Source organism: Malurus melanocephalus, unplaced genomic scaffold (assembly GCF_030028575.1).
Source record: "Malurus melanocephalus ecotype Western Australia unplaced genomic scaffold, MMel_1.1 scaffold_66, whole genome shotgun sequence".
Classification (NCBI taxonomy): domain Eukaryota; kingdom Metazoa; phylum Chordata; class Aves; order Passeriformes; family Maluridae; genus Malurus; species Malurus melanocephalus.
This window is the reverse complement of record NW_026623298.1, coordinates 962,788-983,509: the sequence shown is the minus strand read 5'-3', so window position 1 is coordinate 983,509 and position 20,722 is coordinate 962,788.

Here is a 20,722-nt window from a genome sequence, read left to right as displayed (position 1 = left end):
GGTCAAAAGCCACTTTTCAATTAAAAAAATGTCAGTGACACAATGTTTTCAAGTTCTAATATCCAGTTTTGAAGTGCTTATTGATACTGACTCTGTTAAAACAACCTGTAAATAAAAACAATTGTTATTTAAAAATGTATGTAATGCACCCTAAAATGATGGTTTAGAAAACGATAGCGTTTTTCACTCGCCTTGGTGCAATCTGATGTCTTTCAGCATCGTACAAAACCCCGGGCCCTCGGCTGTTGTCAGCAGCAGTGTTTTGTACATGACTGTTATGCTGTTTTTGCTTTATATTGAAATGATGGCCCAGGCAGAGCATTAGTCCAAGGCACACAGTGCAAGGGAAGGACAGTTTGTAAAAAGTTTCAGAGAAATCACCGTAACATGTTGCAAATGTGAACAACTTTCAGTTTGGCTGAGTATGAACACAGCTAGGTAGCCAAGATTGGGGCATTGGAGCTTGGTGCAATTATTTAATTTAGCTTGGGCTTATTGAATTTGGGCTGTGCTTTGTTAGCTTTACTTATACAGAGGGGTAGTAGTGCAACCCCCGTCTGAATCAATGAAATATTTAGAGCATGAAGCTGTGACTAAGGTCATSTTTACAACGAGAATAAAAGATGATGCAGAGAAACCAAAGCCAGTTCTGAGGCCRTCATTGTCTCTGAAAAATGATACAATGAAGTCAGACCAGTGTGCCACTGAATGCAAGAGTGCAGAACTGGAGACTGACAATCCCTGAGCCTGGAAAAAGCAGAGTGYTTGCCACAGGTGGAGCAGCCAGAGCCAATGCTGTGGGGGACAAGGCTCCATTTCCCTTCGAGGCTGCCTCTATGGCTCTAACTATCAACTCTTCATTCTGTGTGCTTTTCAACATCTGCTCAGGAGTAAGGGCTGCATTGTGGCCTTCTAAAGGATTAYTCCTCCACTGAGCGTACATTGTGTGTTCCCTGGTGTGGGCTGACAGGGGGTGGGTGCTGATCAAGGGTACAGAGGATGGTGAAGGCAGCCCAGTGCCATTTGGTGTAGTTGCACTGTTTCTGCAGCAAATTATCCCAGAGCAGTGACGCAGCCTTATTTCAGTGGAGAATCAGGACCCAGGAGCACCATGGAGAGTGAAGCACTTTGGCAGAGCAGATACAGCCCTGCTGCTCACCAGACACAAAGCCCTGGTCTGGGAGCATCCCCTGACTGGTTCCAGCCTCAGCCTCTGCCCAGCAAGCTCTAAAGACATGAGACAGGTATAAGGCTGAAGGGGGCATAAAGCCAAGAGCTCAGCATGCCACACTCCACTGTGAGCAGCCRTGGAGAATCCTAAACTGACACACCCTGGTCGCTAAAGAGTTAAAGAACCTGCTTTCCCYTCCACTTCTTTTCTTTCCCGAAAAACGTCTCAATTTTTTCCCTAAAYCTATCAGGTTTTGAGGGGCCTCTCTTCATCTCCCTCTTTGTGCTAAAGATCTGGGYTGCTGTGTGGACTGCTGTGTCTGTACAGTTCCCAGTCATCTTGTAACTRAGATTTAGGTCTTAAATCTTGAAACTAAATGGAGGAAAATTATAAAGGGGTAGTTCAAAGCTAAACGTGTTTCCTTACTGTGTCTTTTTTTCTTTTTCCCTGGAAAAGGTGTACAGTTTAATGTCCCTGTTTACAGACTCTAATGTTATTTCATAATTCAGATGCTTTRTCAAAATAGGCATTTTTGTCTCATCTCCGTTAGATACAAAATAGCCAGTGAAACAAGAAATTCTATCTGAAAAGCAAAAAGTTCAGATTCTAAACTACTATAGCCAAATGCCACTGTTACAGCAAGAATAACAGCCCCATAAAGGTAGGAAGGACTATTTTACCCAATGTCAGATGTGATCCAATCATTAAAAGTTTCTTATGCTCAATACAGCAGGACAAGTAATGGACAGGATGTTCTTCAACTCACACTTGTGTGTATGTGAGAGGTCAGATGCAGAGACTGCCTGCAGATGTTTGTTTCTTTAACCTGACAATAAAGGGAGTATAGAGCAATTCAGATGTCTATATTATGATGTTTGAAGTAAGGTGTAAACAAAATATTTACTTCTGGACTAGGATGTCTTGGTGCCATAAATGCTCAAAACTCTTCTTTCATAYTTGGTAATAATTATGAACTTGGCCCAAATATCAAAGATATTTAGAGATGAAACAAATTTTAGACTATTTTTTTTTCTAATTTACCTTCTGTGTTGTGGGGGGAGGTTCAGCCTTCAAGGCACATTTCAGTCACATATTTAAGCTCTTCCTTATAATCAAGGCAAAGCTGAAGTCTACAAGTCTCTTATAACCAAATTACTCTGGAAAGCCAGGTTTCAGTATTCCTTACCTTTACTAAAATTCATGACTGGGTTTATAATGTAAGAATTCAAAAGATTTTTTTCTAGAAAAATGTATCTGGCTTCCCTGAAAAGATAAAAAATCATATGATGTCTCTTTTTCACAGGGAGTACTGTGAGACAAATAATTTCAGAACAAAAAGAGAGGAGGTTGCACAGCTATGAACACTTACACAACGTATTGCTTTTTGAATGGCACGTAGTCACTGTGGATCCTGTCTGAAGAAAATGTTGCTAGGTGGCTGATAAATAAAAACAAAGTGGGTTGGATGCCTAGCTGAGTCTGAACATGAATTTTCAGAACTAGCAAATGAATACGCCATGAGCAAAGAAGACAGCAAGGAAACAAGGAAAAGTTTCAGAGTAAAAGCAGAGTTACTTGCAYTGCTTTCCCAAAGTAATTAGGCACAGTCAGGTGCAGCAGCAGCCACTGTTATGTGGCTGCAAAAATTAAGACAATCAAGACAAAAGCAAGTAAAATTTAAGGTGGAACTAAGGCAGGCTTCTAACAGAGAGCTGCAGATCCAGCCAGTGCAAATGGTGGCCTTGGAACAGGCAGAAGAATTAACTTAGGTAAAAGAAGAAACCAGATGAAAGCACAGAAAGAAAAAAAAATTGAAATTTTTTCTTCTGAGATTTAACTGCTGTCTAATTCTATACAGTTATTTGGCACAAAAGATACATAAAAACACCTTTTAAGTGATAACCTGCAGATTTCAGTGCATTTGGGAGATCCTACAGATGTAGAACTTGAACTCACAAGTATAGCAAATTGAGGCAGGTTTTGATGTTTTCACAGAATGTAATTAAAARTTGGTAACTACTGCCTCAAAGTTATTATTTCATTACTTTAACCACAATTCCATACTATTTTCCTATAGTGGGACCCTAAAAGTGAGATCAGGCAATGCCTCAATTTGTTTGTATTGAGAAATTTCCAATTTTTTTTTTAACCACAGTTTAGTCCTACTGACCTCAAACATGGACAGATTTTCTCTCTTAAAACAGAAAGTAACTTCCTGACTTTTTCCTGAATTTCACTGATCTAACAGTAAAGCAGTATCCATTTTAAAATGAGTGAGAAACATTTCCTTATTTGCCTTGAAATTGAAATTTCCCTTCACAGTGATGGCAGAGAAAAAGGAATGTTCAGAATAGGTGACATTCAGCCATATGGAAGGGTGAATTTAAAAGGCACCTTGTGCAAAATGAGTGTTCAATAACAACTTTTTTAAAAATGTTCAGCTCTACAGGGCTAGAAAAAAGGAACTTCATATTAATGCTTCTAGTTGAAGAAGTCTTTCAACAAATATTTTCCCCCAGAATTGTGACATTTTTATATTTGGGAGTAGACATTTTTGAAGATTTTTATGGCTCTTCTTGACCCCTGAAAGGTTGGATTCATGGCAAGCAGGGCATGTGATTTTCAAGGCTACATACCGTAGTCTCAGTAAAAACAGGCAAAACATCCTCAGTGCTCTGATGGTTACAAACCTCCTTCTAATTTCCAACTTCAATTTATTCATGGTGAGTTTATACCATTTGTTCTTGTGCCAACCTTATCCTTTATTTTTAATAGCTTTTCAACCTCCCTCTATTTACCTCTCTAATGTATTTATAGAGAACCATCACAAGTCCTCTCAGATCTTTGCTAACCTTTTTCAGTGTCCTCTGGTAAAATACTTTTTAAAAATTCTGCTCTAACGTTCACTGCACATTCAGAATACATATTATGGTATAATTTAGAATGGTCTCCACAGTTTACCCACAGGTTTCTACTGTTGAATACAGCAACCATCCCAGCTTTATTTCCTTACTAATATAGTTTCCTTTACATCCATATATATGTATGCTATGTGACTTATTCTTGAAGAAATTACATTTTGCTCAGGCTGTAARTGAATGATTATATGACTATATAGTTTATTATTGTTAATCATCCATGCTGCCTTTGGCCTCAAAGCAATATAAATTTCAAGGGCTCAGCATGAAGCAAACTGAGGTAACACACGGTCATCTCATGAAAATGGGTAAAATGTTGATGAGATTGTATGAGCATCCAAAAATTATAAATCAGACTCCCAAGTAAGCCATAAAGCCCATGAAATTAAAAAAAAATCTAGAGGTTTTCATGCAGCTTTTGACAGGTTTAATTTTCATGACCCAGATCTTTCTCTGCAACTTGGAAGGATTATGTATCAGTGTCAGAAAAAAATGAGATAGAATTTTCTTGTAATTAGCTGACTTCAGTGGAGGTTTAGATAAAAAAAATAAAAAATATTATGAGACTTGTGATAAAATCTTAGTAGTCAGCACTGCTGAGTTATAGAAACAGAGAATTGTAGGTGCTAGGAGCCAAGGGAGCAAAACAGGAATCTCTTGGCTGTTGATGGATTATCTGGAGGTCCAGAGAAGAAGATCACTTTGGGAAAAAACAGGGCATTTAAAACAAAAATGTCAAAATCTAAACAGGTTTCCCCCTACTAAAGTTTTGAGAATTGCTGTGAAYGGGATCCCTTCTCATGAAAAATTACTTCACAGAGCAGCTATTGTAGCTTWGTAACTTCTCAACATGCCATCATCTGCATGCTTAGAGGTCCTGAGGCTGTTTAAAAGTGTGCTGGAGAGTAGCCACTCTCAAATGGGAATTGCACAGCAGAGATCACTGGAGAAGAGCTTGCTCTGGTCACAACTGCTCCAGCTGGGACAGTGGTCACCTGCACGCTCTGGGCAGTTTTTCAGCCCCTTCTGTAGCCAGGAGATCCAGCCCAAGATGTATGCGGTACAATAGGTTTGAGCAAGTGCCTCAAAAGCCCATGAAAACAAAGTAATTATTTTGAACTGGACCTTGAAACCGAAAAGGAACTATTATTGTTGCTTCAATGTGGGGGTGATGCACTTTGTTCTTGTGAAAAGGTGCCAGCAGCACTCCACACCAGTCCTAGTGTGGAGGTCTGAGACTTCTGGAGGCCAGAAAGAAGCAATTGCATTGATGCCAGTAAAAAGTATGTGGTATGCTGAATTTTAGTTCAAAAGCARCATGAGTAGCACACCTTCCAAGGGAACAAATAACCACAAAAAAGAAAATGAAACAATGGAAATAGTTTAAAGAAGAAAACTCACGTTCAGTTGTGAATTGCTTCATGTGAAGCAAGGGAGCCAAACCCACTGAGCGTTTCAGGCATGCTTGATTTATTGAGCACAGTGGGCTTGTCTCTATCACCTGATGTAGTAATTTTAAACTATCTTTGAATTATCTTTTTTAATTAAATTTCTGTGGGATGATTGGATTTTCTGTTTGAGTGATTATTTGTTTGCTTAGAAAACACACTAGAAATCTCACTGTTTGACCTTTCTTTCTTTTACTTCAGATGAGGGCTTAGAAACATTGAATAGCTGGGAACTTTTTTAACAGCCAGTCGACCRTAGCTCCAGAGCCAGAACATCCTTCCCTAGCAGGAGTCCCTCACCACACYAGAATTATCTGGTAATACACAGGTAGGAAGGAGTCTGCATGCTTCCCACCAGCTTTTGCTGCTGGTTTAGGATATTTCATTTTTGTCTGTTCCTTTCCAGCCACACTGAGCAGTCCTRTAGCCTTTTCTGTGGCTGCAGCTTGGCCACAGCTGAGAGTATGGGAGAAGGTGTTGAAGAAGCTTTAACGTGTCACATATGGCTGTGACAGGTGCAGGGCAGGATGAAGCTCAGCCTCAGCCCCTGTTTTGAATCGCTACAGCAATAGGTTAACTTTCTACAGATCAGACAACAGCCAGAAATGGACATTTCACTGTGATTTCAGTGTTAGTGGAGTTAAGCAAACCTGAGTGTTTCTGGCTAACCCCCTCCTATATCTCTTATCACAGAATCAGAGGCGCAATATTGCCAGTGGTTTTCGGTTGGTAAAAACTAAAGAGGGGATTAAGCTATTTGGTTACATTATCACTAGAAAAGCATGTCCTAATAGAGAGTCGACAGGCAGCAATCATTCTAATGTGAGTGCTGGAATAAGCCCAGAAACAAATTTTAAGAGAATGACCTTTCCAACTACTCATAGCCACAGTTAACCCTGGAATTAAGGTCCAGCTCAGATTAACACTGATCTATGGAGTCCTTAGATTTTATCCCAAACAATGCTTGAATTATCAAAACAGTGATCATTGCTGTGTTCTGGGTTTTTCCTTCCTTTGAGGGAAAGATAAACATTATTACTATTAKTATTTGCTAATAATACTATTAATAAAAGGGGATCACAGGCAGATCTGGTTCCTCTGACTCTTTGCCAMACTCAGTTCCATCTTTTGTAAGAGGCTCCTAAGCAAATTTCTCAGAGTTTCACTTGGGGAAGCTGTTTGGGGAAGGAGTCTTCTCACCCATTTTGCCCTTTTACCATGTAGACATCAAGGTCTGATCTGGTGGTGCTGGTTATCGCTGATGAAAGGAAGAAGCACACAGGGCACATTTCATCGGAACTGGCTTTGTGTCTCTGTTGTGGCAGACATGCATCACACTCTACAAACCCCTTTTTCACTCACTCCAGTGACTGTTCAGGAGATCCACATTGGATAACTCAGATGTGAACATCTGCTCTACAGGTTACATGTAGATATTTGCATGCAGTTAATATATTCCACCCTTTCTTACTCTGATGACATAACATCACCAGTGATCCTATGACTTTCTGTTTTGCCTACTTAATTGTTGTTTTCCTGTTTGTTTGTTTACAATCCATGGAATATTTGTGCATTATCACCTTTGCACACACCGTATCTTTTCCATATAGGCACAACAAATTTCTGACCACACAAGGTCTGAACCCTTCATTCATTTTGGTACTCACAAACATACAAGTGCTTGCTCATGCTCAAGTAGAAATCATATTATGAGGGCTGATCTCATAATACCAACAAAAAATCATGATTGTTCTGTGCTAAACGACCTCAGTCATGACCTGCAGATTATCTGCGGATGATCTGTCCTCTGTGACTTCCTGGCTGTTTCTCAGGCTATTCTGCTTCACAGTTATGACTGGCTGTGATGAACTGAGCCAAATGACTCAGTTTCTTAGTATCTCTGATTGAAATGTTATGCTTTCAAAACCAGTTAAACAGTTTTCATTTAATTCTAAAATGAAGTTTTGTTTCTAATGGAAAAAAAGATTTGCTTTATTTAGGACTTTCCTTTTTAATGTTTCTGCCTCTCCCTGTTGTTTTGGGGGGTGGATTTGTATGCTCTTTTTTCACTGGAAAAATCATCAGGGATTTTTTTAAATGATTGGAAAACATATTTCCCAACTTTTGAATCCTTTGAAACTTCATTTTAGAAAAAGTCATGTTACAAGAACACTATTCATTCTCTTCAGTCCCTTTCCCCTTGCATTCTTCATRTTTTCAGTGGGAGAGAATGCAGGGAAAGGGGAAAAGACAATGAGGGACATCTGATGTATTCCTAAAGGAAGAGGGCCATATTCTTTGTTTTAACATGTTTTGAAAAATTAAATATTTGATCAAAAGAATTTTTTCATGATTTTTTAATGTCTTTTTAATATATAAACACAACCTTTCCTCAAGAAAATGACAGTAAATTATGGTAAGTAACTCAGAGCTCTTAAGATAGACTTATATTTCCTTATAGTGCCAAAGGCAAAAAAAAAAGGATTTTTTCTRCTTTAAAAAATGGCTTATTTCTTGAGTGTTTTTGGCTAGCTGACACAGATATATCACTCAGCTCCTGTGTTTACTTTCCATTTTCAAGCAACCTAAATTTGTATTCACACTATAAAAGTTTTTGACCATTAATGCTGTTCCCAGAAGAGAAGGTTTCAGCTGCTACACCAAACCAGCCACAAAACATTGTTCCAGAGGGACTGAAAGCAAAAAGTGTCTGCAGGTATTCATACTCCACCAGCCTCCTTAAGCCCTTCATRCACGAAGTTTTAATTAGATTTATATGGAAAGCACCCTTCCCTTCTGTTTSTCCTTCCAAACACTAGCTTACTCCTACAGCATCGTATCTGAAATCACTGAGGACACAGAGACAATAGAGCCCATTAAAGCTTCTGGAAAGTTTCTGAAAGTTTCAGCCAGCTCCTGACTTCCCTGCTGACCCCCAAGAGATAGACAAGGGAGCATAATGAGCGTGAATGATGAGCTGCTCTTTGTCAYGAGTCTCTGTCTGCAGAGAAAGAGCCCAGCAGCAGATAACCTTTGCATTGTCCATTCTGCTCCGAATGGGCAGATGAGAAGAAAATAGCTCTCAGGAGATGTAAAGGTAGAGATAGTCAGATAGAAAAGAAAGAAACTAGAGCTCTGGAAAATCTCTGCAAGAGTAGTGGGGAGTTCGGGACATCTGTGCAGTGTGGAAAGACTGCTGGTGAATTATTTGTCTACGTGACTTCACTTTTGATTCAGATTTTCATTTGGCCTTAACATGATTGTAAGATGGTCCTTCTCATAATTTTTATTCTCCTCTTSTATGACATGAAGCAACAGGGTACAAACCAAGGAATTGAACTTGCCCAGCAATGTCAGCTCAGGAGCTGAAACCCAAGTTTTAACAAGCTACAGCTTTTACATGAGTACACAAGTTATGCTACATACACAAAATTTCAGAATTGAGACTGAGACATAATCTAGGTATAGAGAAGACAATAGAAGAGGGAGAATAAAGAATCAAGCTTTTTCCCAGCATGCACTGAATAAAACATCCAGTTTGATAAGTTTTTTAATATTTCTGACAGACATAAAAACAAGCTATTGTTTTCTCTTCATTTTTGCTATGAAGTGTCAAAGTAGTGTTAATGCATTCTTATTTGGYATAACAGTAGAATTGCTGAGAAACAAGTCTCCAGCCCTTGATTTTAAAGGTGTTAAAAGGTATGAATTAATGGATTTTTCAAAGGTAAGTATTTAAGTGCTTACTCATTTAAGTCCTTACCCGTCTTTAATCCCATTAAAGAGCTCTCTGCATCTGACATTTCTTACAGGCTGTTTTAAAGGACTGACCATCTGTTTTGAAGAAGACTTTTTGGACAGTCATCTTGAAACCACTTGTTTTATAAAAATGTCAGTAATTCTATGAGGTAGCAGACATTAATGTACCACACAACTAGTCAAACACCACAGTTTTTAGCAGAGTTTGAGATGTGTACCATATAAATTGTTTATAAAGAACCTATATGTTCAAACTGACTTACTGACTGAGCTTTTTCAGAAATATTTCAGAGATATTTCACAAAGAGAGGAAAAGWCTAATTGTTTTACTCTTTTCCCAGTTCTACAAGACAATAATAAGAGTTACCAGAGTCAGGTTTGTGTTTTAGGGGTTTTTTTTTGGTTTGGTTTTGGTTTATTTGTTTGCTTTTTCACACAAGCTACGCTTCCTTCTCCCCAAGGTTACCTTCTGTATTTTGCAAAAATAAAGCATGTAAATGCCTACTTCAGAAACTGGAACAGGGAATTAAAATGATATTCAAAAGGAGCTGAATTCATCTAAAACTAAAGCACATTGTCAACCACCTCCACTTGCTCCAGGCGCTGATGCCATGATTAGCTATGCAAGAAGCTACCTGCTGGTTTAGAATTATATGAAGTCACCTCAGGGTATCTACAAGCTTCTCACGCACAAGATACTGACAGTTTCTTTACTTGGCTTGAAACACAGCCGTTGCTACATCCAAGTACTATATCATAGATTGTTATTTCACAAGCTGTCATTAAAGTAGCTTGCCTTATTCTCACCAAACAATTAGTCTGCAAACAGTAATGGTTTGTTCCAAATACCCTCAAAGACTAAAAGACCTCTAGCATTTTTCAGGTAACAAYGTCTCATCTGAAGTATGAACGTGCACTGTTTTTTTAATAGTAGGGAATTAGGGGGGCAAAGAGTATTATAATCTACCTTTCCAAAGCAACTTAAACTGGGGAGTGGTGGCAGGAAAGAGGAGACTTATCATGGTACAAAGATGACTGGTAACAAARGTATTGTGAACCTGAACGATAACATGTATGTACTAGAGTTTGGAGCTAAAAGTGTTTTTATCTGAACTGACCAACTTTCTTTGAAGAAAAAATATTTAATGTTAATTGTTTATTGTCAGAGACTATGTACATGAAGAGCAAATCTGGACAGGACTGGGGATTAAATACAAGATCACATGTTAAGCTGTCTCAAGCAGCATAAATATTGTTTACTCTGTTTAAAGCCAGTGATAATACTCCATTCAGAATACTGCATTCGCTGGTGGTTTTGCTCACTTTGGTGATTCTCAGCTATCACCAACTCTCACCACACAAGGATGAGCAGCTTCAATGAGATCAGGTGCTTTGTCCCTGTCCTCATGCAAATACATCAATAAAACTCCATGCGGACAATCAGCTTTGTCCTTCAGACTTAAGGTTTCTTCTAGGCTGAAATCAACAAAACTACTGCACTTTGCAGCTCTCCTCTGACACATTTCCTTTAAAAGGTGCTTTGGTAAGTGCATGCTCCATTATTCAAGATTTAGTTTGAATCAAGTGACTCATTTTTACTTGTTGTCTAACCAGATTTTCAATGCTATAAAAAAATCTAGCAATCAATCTTTGCTCTGATCTTCCCAGCTTCTGTGCTTACTTACTCATTCCCCCTGAAGTGCGTCTATACAACTTTCCTCATCCTGGTCYTTTTACATTTGTCAGATGGCACTCATGATATCTACATGTGTTTGCATGTCAGGAATCCCTGCTTGGCACAGCAGGGCACGAAGGTGCCTGCTAATAATTCTAGCAGGGAAGATGGGAATAGATGCTGTCAGCGCCAGGCAGGAGTAATCTGCACCTTTGAAAATGAAACCATTTATATTTAGACATATAAATATAGACTGAAGAATCTAAATTTAATTCTAAGGCTGAAAATGTTGACCTCAATGAACAAACCCCTCTGGTAAGAGCTACGGAGGAATGGTATTACTATACAGTCCAAGAGGATAATCTGAACTCTTCACTGTGTTAATCTCCTGGTACTACTCCATGACCTGTAAGCAAACGCTTCCTTGAAAATTATCTTGGTCTTAGCTAGCACACAGGATTCACATTTTAACTAGTATTAAAACAAAATATAGCTGCTGATCCATAAAATCCCGTATTTTTTTTAACTGAGGGACAGTAAGACATGCTGCCACCAGGACCATATATCTGGACTTGGGAAATTCAGGAATGTGCAAAGGACTCAGAGCAAATGAGATGTCACATAAAGAAACACAGGTACACAGACGCAGATATGTATGTGTACACATAAACAGAGGGCCCTCCTTGTCTCAAAGATCTTATACTGTATGCACCAACAAGGCACAGCATCAGAAAACCACAAAAATAGGAAGTAGAGGGAAAGAGGAAGAATGGAAAATAGTCRCCCCAATGCTAATGTATTTACTGCTTCAGTTAAGATTTCACACTATGTGTTATTCAAAAACATACTCATTAGYGACTTCAAAGCACAGGGAAGTCGACATAAAGGCTCCTATTTGTCTGCCATAGGCCTTCAAGCAGGCTTTTGAAAACACATGGCTACCTGCTTTGTGTCAGATGTGTGAACCAGTGCAGAATGTCACTCACCAAAACAWACCCTCCGCATGAATACCTTTGCTGTTTCTTCTTTGCTGTCAGCTTGTCATACATGAGTTGCTTCACAATAATAAACAGACTATGGCAGGTTGGATTAATAGCAATTTTTATTACAGCGGCTGCAACCATTAATTATCTGGCTGACTAGTGATGAGATGTGGTTCTTATCTAATAGGTAAGGGTATCAAGTTCATTAAAGTTCATAAAAAATAAAACTAAAAAWAATTGGCTGCTGCAACTTTTCTAGAAGTCTCATAACAGAAAAATCCTCAAGCATATACAGTCATGTATGACTTTTGCTTTTCCCATTGTATAAAACTCAAGCATGTATTAAACAAGAGCAAATGAAAATTAGTTGGAAGAGTATTTCAAATTGCTCCCATCTTAACATCATTTGTTCTTCCCAAAAAAATATTTAGTAGCTTCCTTAGTGGGTGTTTTCTGTTATGATTTAAAATTATATCTTATAAATCCCTTGAAGAATTATCCTAAAAACACAGGGTGAAACTCAAGCTAATTGAAGTCAATGCCAAAACTCCCATTGACTGCAGCCGAGCCAGGATTCCACCCACAAGAAGATTCAAAACAAGAAATTACAGAATGACCTTTTTTTTTTGCAAATGTTTAATGCGGTTGTTCGGTGCCCTGTTCTTCRGTGGTTTTAGTCTTCATTTTTACCTTGTCTTTGAACAATGTTTTTAAGTTCTAGTTCAGCTTACAAACTACCTTTAAGCATGCTTTTCATGTATTTATGCTGATATTTATAAAAATATTCTAGAAAGAAAGACAGTATGTGCACCTTTTTCTTGCTTTTGTGTATCCAAACATTTTGCAGCTTCAATTTGCATGTATATTAAAAAGCTTAATTAAGGCAACTGAAAATATCTACTTGTAAATGACTTTGTGGATAACTGTTTGCCTTAAAGAAAAAGCACAATTTTCTGTAACACAAGATAAGAGTCTTTCTGAAATGCACTACATCTTGAATTTTAAGTATTTGGCATCCAGATGMCATTTTAAGAATTTAATAGTATTATCCAGGAAATAATAAAGTTGTTATAATTTATACAAAGAAATCTTGCTTGTGAAGCTCATGGGGCTGCTACATATGCAATGTATCCAAATCAAGGCTAAAAAGCAAGGAAATGAAACCATAAGCTACATAAAAGCATGCAGATTCTACTTTTCCTTTCAAAATTTGTTTATTACTGACAGAGCACAAGGTGCCTGACTGCTAATGAACTTTCTTAAGAGCACCAAACTCCTGCCATCATTTTAACCACTTTTCTCAAATAGTCGTTTAACACGACTTTGCACTCAAAATGTRAAAGCCATGGGATGAATAAAGGGAGTCTCCCTCACTGAGAGACTCACCTGGCAAACACAAACTCAGACCAGGAGGCAGAAGGAAGCTCCCATGAACAGAGCAGATGCCTGCACACAGCAGGATGGGCATATCCACCTCCATCAGTGTCCCATTCAAAGAAGTCCAGGCAGCCTGAGCCAGGCAGTGCCTCCTTCCAGAGACATTGGGACCTGAGGGTCCAACCTCCATTAATGAGAAGCAAATAACCAATGTTGCTCTAAAATTCAGCCCTGTCTGAGAAAGTTTTAATGAGATTAAGAATCACACTGAAAATGTGAAATCAATCCACTATTTTTGTTCTAGCTCTTTGMATTTGCTTGCCAGATGGAAATGATAATAGGATGATATGGTTTCTCAAGCAAGAACCTAACTGTCTCTGGCTTCAGGGTATTAGATGACTTAGTCTCACAAAAGGAGATATTAATAGCACTCATTGAAAACAGACCGACTTTCTTTCTATAAAATTAGAATAACTCAGAAAGGCAAACTGACTTTCTCTTTATAAACTTATAATAACTCAGAAAGGCAAGAAGTGCCTATTTTAGTCTGGCCTGGGCAGTGCTTATCAGCACACTCAGAACTCRTGTTGGTGAGTCTGAGTTTTTCAGGCAGAAATAGGAACCTGTTACCCTGAAGAGCTCTGATGTGGTTCTGGGATTCTGTGAAAGCATGACAATTAAAGCAGCTTGTCACCATCTTCAGCACAACATTCTTCAGAGTGAAAATTAATTGATGTCAGGATTATAATGCCCAACACTGGTCTAAATTTTGTAAGAAACAAAGGTAGTATAACTGCATTCTGTTCCAGGTGGCATTATGTTCTGGGTTATCATAAGACCTGAATTCTGCATCTGACCAATCTTCACTCTTCCAGATGAATTCAAGATGGTGTTAACTTTCTAGAGAGCTATGAAAGCTCTCTGCCCTTTGCAGCCATCTCATCTGCCATRTTCCATACTGCCCTTCTCCTGTCAATTATGAGAATCACCATTGTTCTGCATCCTCAGGTGTCACAGAGGCAACAGCACATTCCTGTCAGAAGCTTCACAGAACTAGAAATAACTTGCTCCTATCTTGACCTCTCAGAGCCAAGCCTATTGATTTTTTTTGAAGGTGGATCAGACTCCTTGTTAATTGTAGCATTTCCTCCATGTAGACCTGTAAKTACAACTTCCTTGTTTCACACTGACAGGTTTTTTTTTCTGATCTATAAACTCCTGAAAGGCTTGACATGTGTTTACCTTGAGAATCACCTCTTCCCTTGCTCTGTATTGCTGCTGAGAAAAGACAGCTGAAACCATACTCCAAGAAGACAAGAAGCTCTTGGAGTATCATGGAGATGAAACAAGTTTAGTTGGATATCTGGAGGATAAAAGTTATTACTTTGCTCTTATTGTGACCTGGACTGCACTTTCAAGGATCTTTAGGGCATGTTTGCACCCCATTACAATGAAGTGACACATTTATAGTATCACTGTTGAATTCCTTAACTCCAGTGCAATGCAGAATGATGGATCTCATGTGSTGTTATTCCTCAGGAGGACATTACAGAGCCTTCTTGGAGATTGACACAAAAATTTTTATCCCTTCTGTTGCTCACTTCCAGGAGCAAAGTATCATTCTCTTTTTATGCAGCCTGGCACTTCTAACTCTATGCCTACAGACTGGGACTCACAGCAAGTTTCTTCCTGATCCACAACTGTGCCTGGAAGAAAGCATCACCAAGACTGCCTCTGTCCCTTGTTTTCTCCTTCTTTTTTCTTCTCTGGATATTTGATCCCCTGAAAACATGACAGCCAGCATGAAGGCAGCAATAGGTGCATGATGATAGCTTTAGCCTCTCTCTCTCCGTAGGACTTGTCTCTGATGGCAGCAGTCTAACTCACAGATATTTCAAACATCCCTACCCTCTGTAGGCGTGTAAGATCCTACAGACCCTGTCACGTTGAGACAGAACCTTCTCACACCTGAAATTGTTCAAAGGGTTAATTGATAAGAATGTGTTTTCATGTCAAAGCTGTGGTTGCCCTTCTCAGCTCACATAATGAGACTGTCAAGAGACACAGGGATTGCTCCAGGTACAGCTTTGAGGACTGCGTGGTGCCTGGTGTGGGACTGCTGCCCAGGGATATAAAGGCAGTGCACAGATAGGTTAATTTTACTCTAATGAGGTTCAGGGCACTCAAATCTAGGCTTCTGCTTTGCCTTATCTACTGTCAAGACTGTCCTCCCCATCCTGATGTCTGCCTTTGAAAGCACAAAACAGAAAACAATTGGGACTTGGGTGACTTTTCAGAGCAAGGGCTTACAGCAGCCATGGTCCCAGCATCTGGGAACAGAGAAAGCTCCTGGGGACAGGGAACTTGTCTGCCAGTGCCTGTCTGAGCTGCCTGCCTTGAAAAAGTGCATTGAAAAAGGAATTCACAAAGCAAGGAAGGGACACACAGAGGATAACTCTCAGGGAATAAAGCTCAGGTAAACATACCAGAACTGCTCATTAGTTCAGGCAAAGATAGAAATGTWGCTGTGACAACAGAGAACTTTGGGCAAGGTGCAAAGGCTGATCAAAAAGCTGACAAAGTTCCTGGGCAGTTAGCTCATGCATGTACTATGCGCTGTCGGTACCTGGGGAAGGAGGCACAGATCGAGGATGATGGAGGCACAGCTGCAGAAMCCAAAATTATTGCATGAGGCTGTGCAAGGCCACAAGCTCCCTTCAGAGATGYGTGGTGGGGATGGACCAGCTCAGTTACCAAGAGATGTTACTTTCACCTTATTCACTGTAGACACAGATGCCCTCCATACTCAGCAGAAGAGAATCTAAGAGATAGCAAAATTGTACAAGTGCTTGCATGTTAAAACTATTTGTGTCCTTCAAYGGGGACTTTGCTCCACTAGACTTTTCCTCTTGGCTTTCTGGAAAGTCAGAAAAGGTAAGTGCACTTCTCAGGCCTCATTTTATCTGCCAGAATTGTCCACAGGGGTCAGAAACTCCCTTACATCATCTTACAAGCTTGCCTTCAGAGGACTGCTCCTGCCTCTAAGGAAAGCTCAGCTGTGTAGACCATGACCAGACTGATTGTGTTTCACAACACAGAGTTCAAGTTGGAGGGAAAACAAAGCAAAGTACATGTGCTCCTGTCCTCTGACAGAGCTGGTGTTTTAGAAACCCCGTAAAAATAACAACATTTCCAAAGTGTGTGTGATAAACACATTTGGATCCTAAAGTTGTATTCTGGCATCCACAGGGCATAATTGGCTTTAAGATCAGAGCTGGTGAGGGCTCAGGCCCATCTTAAGAGAGAGGCWGTTAAGGGGCTATCTGTAAATCTGTACTGTGGCCTCAGGCCTGCCTTTGGAATAAAAAGCTCCACTTTTACAGCACTAAAGYCCAGGTCCTCAAAGACATTCAGATGCTAAATTCCCATTGACCTCTCTTTAAGGTATCGGGCTTCAAATTTCAGCATTTTGGAACCAAGTACACAAACAAGTTTCTCAGGTCTCTCTAAAATCAACATCAACCTTCCATTTGTTTCCAGGTTACAATTTATATCAAACAGTGATGACAGAATTCAAGGCAGAGTATTTGACAGGTAATAATAACATCATATCTGCTTTGTGTTTCTGGGTGAAAATCCAACAGGAACAACTAACACTAAATTCTTTCACTATAATGTAGTCTTTACTCCTATGACTATAGAAGAAAATTGCACCTACAAATGCTAAAGGTGTAAGTGGACTACATGACACAATTAAATTTAAATTGGAACYGACAGAATGCCCTAAGAATTGTACTCCCACAACATGGAAATTCTGAACAGTCAAAAAAAAAAGTTAAAAAATGATTTATCTTGATAACTTGTAAAAATTTACAACAAGTCATAAAAAATCTTGTAGAGATATAATGGTGAAGAGTACCTCAGAACTTAAAATGTCTTGTTATTCTGATCTTGTCAGTTCATACACACTGGTCATGTGGATGGGTATAATATTACATGTAATGGAGAATGAGAAATTTACTGAAATCCATGCTTGAGGAAGGATGGAATACCAGTTTTCAAGAAGTGCCTGGTAAATACTGAATATGAATGTCTGAAATACTATTTGAAAAGAAAGAAATGCTGTCAAATTTAAAAAAAAAAAAAAAAAAAAAAAAAAANAAAAAAAAAAAAAAAAAAAAAAAAAAAAAAAAAAGCCCAACGTGATTCCTGACTGAACCAAAACCATAGTCTTTAAATGGAAGCTCACCAAAAACTTTTTCCTTGCCCACTGGCCAACAAGTTGTCCATGAATATTTTTGGCATTAAGTAGTTTAAATTAAAACCACATTGCTCTGTTTCATCACGATTTTTTGATACCCAATGCCAGACACTATAATGTTTGAATGACAGAGCCACATCGCAGTTTTTAATTCCAAGTGTAACCTGTGGAGAGGCGTGAGCATTCCAACTGTGTCTAGAGTATCTGGATTGCCAGACTTCAAATCCCCTGTAAACAGCCTGTTGCAAGCCTAAAAATAGCTGGACATGTGCAGGACCTGATGCAGCAGCTTTTAGAAGGAAGATTCCCCAGCTGAGGGACAAGCAAAAGGCATTAGGAGTTCAATGAGTTATTATAGCTGATTTTAGGTTTTGGTTTTTCTTCCTTTCTGTCTACCTCATTATCATGCTATAAATAATACTCTGGGTCAGGATATCATTTATAGGACTCTGGAACATAGTTTTTCAGCCTTTTCAGATGCAAGGTGTAATTTAATTTTAATTGCTTTTTATTCCCACTTAAACATTAGCAGAACTGCCATTATAGAGTTCACACMTGTGGACTATGCTTTTTGACAGCTGAACTCCAGTTATTTCAAAAATAGGAGGATTTAATCTTCTTCCCCTCACTCTTGTGAACTGGTCTTTTTGGCACCTAAGAACACTCAGTGTCAGTCTCCAGAAATTGTCCCCTGAATTTTCAAGAATTATCTTAGCATATATGGAATTAATTCATGTCATTGATGTGCTTTGGGTTGCATGAAAGTCTTCCAGAAAAAAAAGCAAATTGCCACAGGCCATCTTAATTGTTCTCTTGCARCAGCTGGCCTGAGTGTATTGCACACACAGCTTCGAACAGACGTGGAAGCGAAACTGCTGTGCTTTAGTCACGATCTGGTGTGTATGGGAAATGTTGAGAGCCCTGCTAGCAGTATCCACAAAGGATGTGCACCTTTAAGAACYCATTCTGAGAAAAGCTGGAGGTGCCCTTAAGAAATGCTTTCTCATAGCACCACTATTCCTCGGTAAAGGTCTTGGCCTCAGCGTGTTTTTCCCCTCGGTACTGCAACACAATGTAATAATTAGCACAAAGGGATAAAAAGTGGGATAATAAAATACTCATTGGTCCAGGAGGAAAGTGCAAACAATTGCAGCTGTATCAAACTTGCATGCCTGTATGGTTTATCAAACAAGTACATTTGAAATATGATTTATGTATAAAGCTCATGATGTTCTTTTCTGATGATTACATTGCTGGAATGATAATGTAAACATGTTATATAAAATGTTTTGAAGTCTTAAAATAAAAAGGCCGTGACACTTGTTATGTATTGCAAATATACATTCATGCTGAAATAGGCACATTTCAGTGCCTTATAGAACCTTATATACGCAGTTCATCCTTTCCAAGGAATTTCACTGCACGGATGTTTTGAGCACTGCTCTATTTATATTCATCCTGAAGCAAAGTACACTCAGAAACTACTTTCTTGACTTCAGTACCTATTTTGAAAGAACTCTGTTCTGGTGCATTTTTGTGTCTCATGCATCCTTAAATCTGGTACAAAAACTGCAGGCAGCTACCGTAAGGATAACTCTGTATTCCAGAGACATTATGCACAGCCTAGATGGACTCCATCGATCATTTCACCCCACAGAGAGCCAGAGGAGCTTTGCTATTACTGTATGATACAGACAGAGGAGAATCTGTCAGTATATCACAGAATCCCAGAATCACACAATAGTTTGGGTTGGAAGGGACTGTTAAAACCATCCAGCTTCAACCCTGCCCACCATGGGCAAACGATGCCACCTTCTAGAGCAGGTTGCTCTGGGCTCCATCCRACTTGGTCTTGAACATTTCCAGGGACAGAAGTAAAGTTCAGATGTGATGAAGAAGCATAAAAATTCACACCAAATTTTCAAACGTGCAAAATCTCAAACCAAAGCAGAATTAATATTTTTTTATTTCTTGCAGGGGAAAATAAGTCAGTAATTCTTCTTTGCACTGAAGAAAATCAAGGTACTACAAGTGGCATAGCCTGCATTTTCACAATAACTCCTTCCTATATGAGAATCCATTTCTTAGCATCTACATATGTGAACATTTTTTCCTTTTGAATTTATGTAACTGTAAAGACAATAGACAAATTTCAGAACTCTTTGATACTACCATTTTCTCTTTGTATGTCACAAATACTCCATTTTTCTATTTTGAATTGAAACGTGCCCTGAAGCATAAAACTGTGTCACTGCTCAGGGTGGGTCAAATGCAAAGACTCAAACCCAGTCTTACTGAAATTTGCAAGAACTTCAATGGATTCCAAAACCAAACTGTGGTTGAAAGCCAAGCTGCCTTTCAGATGGATATCAAATCTCATCAGAATGMGTCTCCTAACTCCTTGTTAGCTTTTCCATGATGCCTATGCTTGAAAGTTCACTATAATCACATTAAGAACCTAATCTATCCCATATGGATTTGACTGTAATTTTATGGGTTGTTTTGTGGAGTTTTTTTCCTCATTCTTCTGCTTTAYTGAGGATAAGTACAGGAAAGAATCACACTAGGAAGTTAATGTGCACTGAAGCTTAGGATGTGATTCAAGGAAGTCATCATGAAAATACATACAGGGAAGTTGTGAAATATGTCACAGAACTGTGCTATTAATTAGCAAATAGCACTTTTTTCAACAGCCAATTAAAAAAAAGAGCAAATGGAATGTCTCCTCCTTTTGCCTCCCCGTATATATCTCTGCACTCGAGCAACATTCGCCTGACATTCAAACCATGCTACGCCTGGAATTCCATAGTGCCCATACTGAACATATATTCCATGCACCAGCAGACACGAGTGACACAGGAGCCACAGCACCCGCACGGGCAGGGAAGTCCAGAAGTGGGGGAGGGAACAGATCTTCTATCAAGTGACTCTGGAGCTGACCGAAATCTAAAGTCTCTAGGTATTCACCCAGGAGTTTGTTGTAGCAGGATATAGAGCAYTGCCTAGGCAGGCACCTGGGATCCAGTGCATGCTTGCCATAATTCCCAGCTGAAGCACCTGCACAGAATCATTAAGGTTGGAAAAGACCTCTAAGATCATTGAGGTCTTGAGGACTTCTGCCAGGAACTGC